The sequence below is a fragment of the Furipterus horrens genome, unplaced genomic scaffold, assembly GCF_987537825.1.
Source record: "Furipterus horrens unplaced genomic scaffold, mFurHor1.1.pri manual_scaffold_5, whole genome shotgun sequence".
Classification (NCBI taxonomy): domain Eukaryota; kingdom Metazoa; phylum Chordata; class Mammalia; order Chiroptera; family Furipteridae; genus Furipterus; species Furipterus horrens.
The window spans coordinates 194584864-194594965 of NW_028327175.1; the positions used below are offsets into that span (position 1 = coordinate 194584864).

The 10102-nt window shown below is 46.3% G+C and overlaps 1 non-coding gene across 1 annotated transcript; it reads left to right on the top strand.

Moving 5' to 3' along the window:
- The first annotated feature begins 8159 nt into the window (after positions 1-8159).
- Positions 8160-8263, top strand: LOC150010703 (U6 spliceosomal RNA). The gene has a single exon (XR_016511435.1). It is a non-coding gene; the product is annotated as a U6 spliceosomal RNA (small nuclear RNA).
- The last annotated feature ends 1839 nt before the right edge of the window (positions 8264-10102 follow it).

Below are 10102 nucleotides of genomic sequence, written 5' to 3' on the forward strand. Positions count from 1 at the left end.
TTCAGGCCCATTTTACCTATTTGCTCAGGTAAATAGGAACCATGTAGCCTTGGGGCTCAGATGGGAGTTTAGCTGCCAGGGCCCTCGCTTCCTACCCCTCAGCCTTGTCCAGCTCTGCTTGGAAGCTTACCTCTGAGGACACTGACCAGTGAGGTGGCCTCCTTCTAAGTCCCAGGTGTCTGTCCATCTGCCTCTCTGAGTCAGGCCAGGAACGGCTGCGGTCAGGGGCACCCTGTACGTGCCGTGGTAATGGAAGGCTGGGAGGCATGTCTCCCTCTCTCAGAAAATAGCCCCACTTTACAGGGAGGGCAGAACAGCAGGGAGGGCGGAGGATGAGAGCTTAGGCCTGGAGCCCTCCAGGCCTTTTACCAACCCCACAGCCACCAGCTGGGACTCCCAGACAGGTCTTCCTCCATTTACCCTCCCTAAAATGAGGCTGGGAAGGCCCCGTAAGAGAGCTGTGGGACCTATGCACTGTTTCCTCCTTTCTAAAAGGGATAAGAATGTCTCTCCTCAAAGGTCTGTAGGGAGGATACAATTAGCTAACACTCAGTGTCCAGTGAGTTGACTAGGCTCAACGGAGCGGTCCTCACTTGGAATCTCATGTCCTCACGTGAGACATCAGCTGGAGCGGCAGCCATCTGAGAGCTTGGCTGGGCCAGGTGTCCGAAATGGCTGACAGTGCACAGGACTGCTAGTAGGGGGTAGGTGGGTGGGGGCTGCTGCTTGAGACAGGTAGTCATGGAGAGCTTCTCTGAGGAGGTGGCATTTTAGCTGAGGCCTGAATGGTGAGGACACAGCCATGCACATGCCTGTGGGAAGCCTGTCTGCAGCCGAGGAAAGAACAATTATAAAGTGTATGATTCCAAAAGGACCTCAGCTGGAAGATCTAAGTCCCAGGGGCCGGTGAACAAGGCAGGGATGCTCTCTGCCTTGAGTGTGAGTTCTGCAGGAGGAAAAGAAAATGCAGTGAAGAGGTGGGTGCACAGAAAGCCTGCCTAGCCCAGGGCTTGGGGCAAGGAGAATGGGGTCCGCATCCTCCTTCATCTGGAGAACCGTCTCCCTCACTTAGTGAGGGCCTTCTAACTGAATTAGGACATTTCCCCATTCCTCAAGCTTTACTGTCACCACCAGCGATGAGTCAGTGACAATTCACCCCAGCAGAAACAGAATGCAAGATAACAAGTGAGCCCAGCAGGCACCCCAAACTCCCCTCACTCTGTTCCTTCTCCTTTGACGTGAACAGCTGCCCTCATGTGAGTTTATCCACCAGATTAAAAATAATTTGCTAACTATCTCAGTGAAGTTATTTGTAAGTGGTTCCAGTCACTGTAATAAGACGCAGGGCTAGGTTAACATTGAGGTGCATCTAGCCAGCAAAAGCAGGGATTTGAAGCAAAACTCCAGATAAATTAGACATGCATGTATATTTCAATTAGGTGGTGTTTCAGGCTGTATTATTAAGCTATCTGTCCACAGTGTTCCGCTTTATTTCAGTATACATATATGACTGGAGATTGGAAAGGACCACCACTTGGTTGAATATTGTTTCTTTTCAACAAAAACTAGGGCTGAAGGTCACTTGAGCTGGGCGTTTAGCTGGGCTCTGCAGGGAAACCATAAAGTTGAAGACCCAGTCCCTGCCCTCAGGTAGCTCACAGCCTGGGGAGAAGGGAGGCACAGATGTATAAACAACTAATTCCTTTTAAAAAGTAGAACAAAATCAGAGCTGATAGAGGGAGACTCGACACAAGAAAAGTACACAGAAGAAGAACTCATTCATTCTGCTGGAGGAGAGGCGATGTGCCTAGGCCTGGAGAGGATGTACTTAACTGAAGGTCTGCTTCTGGTTGAATTAAAAGTCAGAGGAAGCCCTGTACAAAAATGTGGTGTCTTTAAGGTCCAAGCAGTAGAGCCAGGATCATGCACCTAGCCAAGGAGGAATTTCCACTCGAGCATTCAGGTTGGTTCTCCACCCTGGATGCACATTAGAATCCGCGAGGGAGCTCTGGACCCTCTGCCGGAGCCACTCTGAAAAGATACGACCTGACTGGTCTGGGTTAAGACCCAGGTGACCATACAGCTTGAAATGCTGCCCAGATAATTCCAGTGGGCAGCCAGGTTGCCTTCTTTTCATTCCTGGGGAGAAACAAAGTCATGGTAGGCCAGTGTTTGTTTCTCAAAGTGAGGTCGCCAGATCAGAGGCACCAGGGAACTTGTTAGAAATGCAAATTCTCCTGGCCCACCTCAGACCTGCTGAACCAGAAACTCTGGGGGCGGGGCCCAAGAACCTGTGTTTCCCACTAATGCCGCTGGAGAGATGCCTAACTTGTCCTGTCATAGGTATGTCCTGACACCTTTCCCTAATCCGGCAGTAACAAACTTGGCCATTTATTGCGTACTTGCTGTGTACCTGGTGAATTAATCAGGGTTCCCCAAAGAAAGAGAACCAACAGGGTATATACACATATAAAGGAATTATGAGGGATCGGCTCATGTGACTATGGAAGCTGAGAAGTCTCATGATCTGCCATCGGCAAGGAAAGCCAATGGTGTGATTCAGCACAAGACCAAAAGCCTAAGTACCAGGGGAGCCAACGGTGTAAGTCCTTGTCCACCGACTGGAAAAGGCCCATGTCCTAGCTCAGCAGTCAAGCAGAAGAAAGCGCCAATCCTCCCTCCTTCTGCCTTTTGTCCTATTAAGGCCCTCAGTGGGATGATGCCCACCCACATGGAGCAGGGCAATCTGCTTTCTGAGTCCCCCAACCCAAATGTTAATCTCCTCTGGAAACACCTTCACAGATATACCCAGAAATAATGTTTAGCCGAATATCTGGGCACCCTGACTCGGTCAAGTTGTCTGTCACATAAAGTTAACCACCATAAGTGGTCCATATATTAACTCACTTTATTGAAACTCTTTCAGGTGGGTCTTAGTAGTAGCCCACTGTGTAGATGAAGAATTGAAGGCTCAAAGCTAAGCTGGCTGACATCTGCACAGCTAATACACAGCGCAGTTCCAGACCCAAAGCCAGGTCTCTCTGACCTCGCATCTGCGCGGGTTCATTGTTTCCCGGCACCTGGCTGTGGTATGGTTCATAGACATTGTGCAGGTGCAGATGCTGCTTAGAGGGGCCTGGGAACCCCTTGCCTAGAGTTGCAGGGTTAGGAGAAACATTCCTTTTATGCCTGGAGCTCTCTCTTTACAGAAAGAGCATAATAGCCTGGGAAGAGGATGCTGGCCTAGAACTCTGTTAAGTCTCTCCCTGCCCTTTGGCCCTTAGGGTACCACCCTCTCCTGGGATCAAAGGTAAGGGCCTCAAAAGAAATAAACAAGAAATAAACTGCCCCTTTAACAGCGCTGCCTTCTCCTCCTCTGTGGTTTTCGTTCTCTCTGACCTTCAGCTCAGAGGAACCTCTCCTACTGACGAGGAATCCAGAGGCTTTTTCAGAAATGGTCTCTTTGAAATGCAGACACAAAGTCTCATAAGGTAAGCGTGGAGGGAACCTGTCCAGCTGTCTTATTCCTGACTGGTGTGGCTGAAGTGGGGGGCTGGGGGTGAGGTGGGCACCGCAGGCAGCACTCCTCAGTACTGTCCACTTCCTCTCCCCACCTCTCCCCCAGACGCCTTCTTGGCTCCTTCGCCCAGAGTTCCGTCTACTGGCCTCCAGCCAGGCCAGCACCTGGCAGGTGAATGAAGGCCGAGTGAGTCACAGCTTCCTGTAAAACCATATTCTAGACAAATTACCAGAAGGCAGAGGCATGTCCAAATGGCTTCTCCAGGACCCTTGTCCAGGGTGGGCTGTGTAGGCACAGGAACTGCCATTGGAAGAGAAGTAGGGACCTCCAGGCTCACTCTGGGTGTGGGACATGGTTTCTGGCTGTGTCTCCTCTCAGTTCATCTCAGTTCTGTGCTTCCAGAGAGCCAGGACTGGGCTCAGGAGATCAAGGCCCAGGAAGTATTTCTAATGTAATGTGTCTCAAACCATAATACACACAAAAAGCCAGCTGAGATCTTGCTAATGTGCAGGATCTGATTAAGCAGGTCTGGGATGGGGTCAAGCCCCTGCATTGCTAACAAGTTCCCCCTGGTGCTGCTGATGCTTCTGACCCCTGTCTCATACCTTGAGTAGTGAAGAGGCTCGAACCTGGCCTATTGCACTTCCTGGGTGGACTTTAGCTTGCAGAGGGGACTCCCGCCTCCCCCAGCATGGGCTGGCAGATACATAAGGAGAGCAATGTCAAGTAATGAAAATGGGAGAGCTTGGGGTTCAGGCAAACAGTCACTTCACCAGGCTGAGCCTCAGTTTCCTCAGCTATAAAATGAAAATAACTACTTTCTGAGGAATAAAATGGCCTAAAATTGATAAAGTCTGAGTTACTACTTTTGCCCAATCAGAATATCAGAGATACATTTGCTTACAGAAGTATGTTTGACAAAGATGGAGTAATGGTTTTAGATGCCATTGGACATCGAGTAATGCCGGAATGTGATCCTGAGACACAGGACATAAACAAGATAACCTATGATCTCCCTAGCTCGGTGCCTTCAGAAAGTTTCCAGACACAGTGCAGGAAAGGGAAACCTCAGAGGAGCCCAGTGGACTGTGAGTTGAAGAAATGGAGCTAAGAGCTAGGGGAGACCTCACGTGGCTAGAGGTTGAAGAAGCGAGTGCTGGAAAGCAGAAATTGCACAGACAGAACTCCAGAGACCTGCAGAAGGTCATCCGCAATGATTCAGCAGAGACTGACAGCACATGCGTGTGAGGAAAATCTGTGGTCATAGAAAAACTTCCCAAACAGAGAGCCAGGAGGAGTGTCTATTCCCGACAGCCAGACAGGAAAGGGAGTGGAGAAGAATTAATTCCTGACAGCACTGCTCTGGTCCTGCTTACCAAATCTTAAAAGCAAGACTCAAAAGAATCAAATTGTAATTTAACTGTATCCCAGAAAAAAAAGTTCTAAAATTCAACAACATCCAGCACACACCAAGGCAAAATCACAATATCTAGCATCCAACCAAAGATTACTAGACATGCAACAAAGCAGAAAAACATGATTGTAGTGAGAAAAATTATCAGTCAATTGAAATCAATCCAGAAATGACACAGATGTCAGAATTAGCACACAAGGACATTAAACAATGACTATAATTGTATTCCATATGTTCAAAACTTACATAGAAACACAGAAGCTATGTTTTAAAAGATCAAAATCAAAGTTCTAGAGGTAAACACTACAATATCACAGACAAAAAGCAATACTAGATGAGATTTGCAGAAGATTAGACATTGTAAAAGAAAGATTTAGTGAACTTGAAGACATGGCAATAGAAATCATCCAAAATGAAACAGAGAAGGAAAAAAAAAATTTTTTTTTTTAATTAAAAGAGTATCAGTAAGCTCTGGGACAAATTTCAGGAGTCTAGTATATATGTAATCAGAGTCCCAGAAGGAAGTGGTTCAGATGATGACCCAGGTCTGAAAATGCTCTCCAGTTAATTTCTGTGGCTCCTCCCAGCCTTGAAATATGCACAGGGCTCCTGTCAGCAGGATCTTAGGACCCTTTGAGACAGATAATGTTAATATGCCCATTTCACAGATTAGGTAACTGGCCCCCACTGAGAGCAGCTAGTTCGTGGCTCATTTCACTTGACCTTAATTCCATCCAGGACCCACATGGTCTCAAACCTGGGCTTCGCACCTGTGCATCTCAAACTAATACACACAGGGGCAAACTTTTTCTGTAAAGAGCCTGGCAGTAAATATCTTAGGCTCAGTGGCCCACACTGCCTCTGCTTCAGGGGCTTAACTCTGCCACGGCCGCACAGAAGCAGCCTGAGATATTATATAAATGAACAAGCACGACTGTGTTCTGATAAAACTTTATTTCTAGACACTGAAATTTGAATTGCATATGTTTCATGTCACAAAATATTTTTCTTCTTTTGATTTTATTTCAAGAACAACAACAAAAAATAACCTTCTTAGTTCACAGGCCATACAAAAAGAGGCTCAGGTTTGACCTGGCCACAGGCCATAGTCTGATGACCCCTGTACTAATCCATCCATGTATCAGGCAAGCAACTCTGTAGCAACAACTGGGGCGTCTTGGTCCCACGAGCAATTTTGATCTTGAACTCATCACTTCACTCCCCTCTCCTCTGCTTGTGCTCCCCTTTGCTTGTCCCTGGGCCTGCTGAGCTCTTTAATTCCCAGATTTGCACTCACCCGTTGGACCTGAAGAGTGTCAATACTATTGACAAGCCTCGACAAGCCTAGCCTGGGACCCACTAACCATTGCATTTCCAGAAGCCAGACATTGCAATGGCACACCACTCGGAAATTCAAGGTAGGGGTACATTTATTTTCAAAGAAAATCATATCCTCCCAGGCAGTTTGCAACCCACAGTCTCAGGTGGGAAGGCATCCCCAGCTCTGGGTAAGCCCGTTGCAAAATCCAATGGGGCAGAAGTCACATTGGTTCAATGCTTTTCACAAACAGTTCCTTCTGCATTTGATCCTGAAATTCTCTCTTTGTGACACAAAACTCTTTGTCGGTGGATTATTTTCACTACCAGCCAGTTTTGTAAACCCTGTCCCCTGGGGCCAAGTTCAAAGAGAATTCTGATGTGATTAAGTAAACATATTCAAGTAGTACATTTCTGTGCTACTGTTCTATTCTTTGTGATGTCGGCATTGGTGGCAGGGAATTATAGCAGCTCCTGTGTGCTCAGTTTATTTCCTAAGACATTAACTCATCAGTCCCCACTGTGAATAAAAGCACTTCTTGAGACATTTGAAATTCAAAGTGAACCACACTCAGAACTCTGTCAGTTGAAGAGGAGGAGGTGATTAACAAGAAAGGACCAGTGAGGAGTGAGTTGATGAACCGCTGCTGTTTGTGAATGTGGTTTGCAGAGAGGAGCAGAAGTCAGTCAGCTTCAGGCATTTCTGTCCATCAGGACTGAGAAACTGAACTACACACAGTGCCTGGAGCAGTGGGCTGGGACTGCCCCCATGCAGGGGGTTAATGGGAACACAGAGAGCTTCTCTCTTAACAAAGTACTTGAACAATTATAACACACCCACTGAGCACGGGGACCAGCAGGCTGCTGGATTACTGAGGCTGTTGGAGGCGAAATAAATCCCTTGACAGCCTTGACCACCAGAGAGGCTCTGGTCCTGATTTGCCACCAGCGACAAATGATTTTGGGACCCAAACTCCTGCTGGGTCACCCTTTCTGCACCCCGGGGTACAGAAGCCCTTGAGGAAAATGATTGGTAAACACATTCAAGTCACACCATGATCTCTGTATATGATCCCATTTAATCCTCACAACCATCCCGAGAGGTTTTAGCACCACCCCACCTCATGCACATGAAAATCCCATTTTACAGTGGAGAACATTGAGGCTCATGGAGGCTATCAAGGCCAAGGGAGGGCTGGAAGTCAAGTCAGCTCTTATAATTATGCCCTGGTGATAGGACCCTCAGTATCTTGAAATACACTCTTACCTCAGGTCCCACATCAAACCCAACCAAACTGAGGTCAGTCAAGACTCAATGGGGATGGGGAAGTAGAGGGCCCTGGCCTTGAGCAAGAAAAAAGAGGAAATGGTGAGGGTGTATGTAAGAAACCTGGAGCCCCACTCAGATCCAAGTGAAAACTGACCTACCTAGGCACCTCTGGGAGACCCATGTGGGGATTCTGCTAGACCTGTATAGGCACCATGGTCAGGTTGCATCTGAAAAGAACCCATTCCGTGGGAAAGAAAGCCTAGGCAAAAGCTATTGGCCCAGCCCACAGATTTGAGGGAGGGGAGGCAGACTCTGATTTCAGTGTGGGATTTGTTGTTTGCAATGGCTGGTCCCTCAGCCAGCCCATGGATTCAGGACAGAGTTCTACAGAGAGCAGAGCTGGTAAGAGAAAGGTAAATTCGTGTGTCCTCATTAAGAGTCAGGCTCCGAGGCCAGGCAGCCCGAGCCAAGTCTTGCTGCCCCCTCTTAATACCCGTGTGACCTGTAGAAGTTACGTGACTTACCTTGGGTGCATTGTATTATGGGATCAAAAAAAAGAAGAATGATTTTGTGATTTACTGATCCTATCATTCTCATATCCTTGGCATGGAAGTAAGGAGATTCAAAAGTAAGGTGGAGTGCTCGCTTCGGCAGCACATATACTAAAATTGGAACGATACAGAGATTAGCATGGCCCCTGCGCAAGGATGACACGCAAATTCGTGAAGCGTTCCATATTTTTTTACAAGATTACAAAGGGTCCTAATATTTGAGGGGGAGGGGGATAGTTAATTTTTACGAACCAGGGGTATGGACTTGGGGGGGATTGCTGGGGGAGGGGGGTGCTGGGTGGAGGGGAGCAAGGGGGAGAAAATTGGAACTGTTGTAACAATATAATCAATAAAAAACATTAAAAAAAAAAGTAAGGTGGAAGAAATCGTAAAAATCCATAGTTGAATTTGAATATGAAGTATAAATAAGTATTCATAATGTACTTTATATTTACAAAAGAAAAGAGCTACTTCTGAGATTTATTTGCTGAAAAGGCCTAGAAGCAATCACTAACACAAGAGAAATAAATATCTCTCACACCCAGAGAGTGTTTTTGAAATATCATTTCCTACTGAAAGGAACCAGGGCTACTTGGAGAAGTGTTTGGTTGCAGGACTGGCACAAGAAATTTATAAGGTGAGACTAGCTAGGAACCTAGCAAAGACTCGGGGTCATGACAAAGGACCCAGGGGCCGGTGGGGAAGAAGCCCCCACAACCAAGTTTGGGGAAATCTGAGCATCATCAGTAGGGTAATAACTACCATGCATAGAAACACACCAACTATATTTAAATCCATGAGGTATATAATAGTATTAAAACTAACCAGTTACCACTGGAGAATGCTAGAGAACTCATTCATTATTTTGAAAACCAAAAACATTAAAGCAAAGCAATCAAGCATTTAACCTGTCCTTCCTAGAATCACTGTGCCGCTGAAGAACCAGAGTTGATGTAGGGAGTTTCTCATTATAGAATTATCCCAGCCAATAAAGAGCGATGACAGAATTAGAATGTCGCCATTTTGCAATCCCTAATATATTAATGGATGTACATATGCATCGATCCTCAATGGCTCCTAATATCACAAAGAACTATAGAAATAGAGAGGGTACAGAGAGAGAGAGAGACAGACAGGCAGACAGACAGAGAGATACAGAGAACCAACCACTATGTGCTAGAAGAACACAACACCACCTATGAAGTATTATTAACCGCCCCTCCAAATGAACTTGAATCTGATCAAGCTCCTAGATTCAACTGCCAATTTATAGGAAATACAACAGAGAGACATATTAAAGGACACCAAGGGGATGTAATCAGCAAAACCCAGACTGGGGAAGCCCCACAGGGCAAACAGCCTGGTTTCTTGCATGATTAAATTGCAAGAGGAAAAAAGGAGAAACTATAGAAAAAAGAAATTTAAGAGACAAGTCAACCAACCACGAAGTATGAACCTTTTGTGGATCCTGATTTAAATAAATAAACTGTTGAAAAACTATGACACCTATGAGACAAGTGGAAATTTGAACACTGACTTGATGGTATTAAGAAATCATTATTAATTTCTTCCAGAGGTGATAATTCTATGGATATATTTTTTCCCAAGGAGAGTTCTATCTGATGCATCCTTGTCTCAGACGCATGCTGAAATATTTACAACTCTGCAGTTGAACTCTGAATAGTGTTGGTCACTGGGCTTCACTGGGGATGATGGTGCCTGGCCAATACCAGGGTAGTCGGGAGATGCCCCATCAAAGATGGCAGACGCCTAGAACTCTGGGTGGCCCACGGCGTCATCTAGTGGCAGAGCCCTTTACCCTTAGCATGTTTAATTCCTCAGTTTCTTGGGTAGCATCTTAAGGATGCTAGAGATCCTGTATGCACAGCTGGAATACAATCAGGTTAACTGGGATTATTACGTGTAACATCAGTCTTCTATATGCTCAGGTTGGTAAGGTCAACAGGAAGTCAGGGGCTTACTACTTACAAAAAGGTAACAATCTCTTCCACCATCCTGGAAGGACTTTC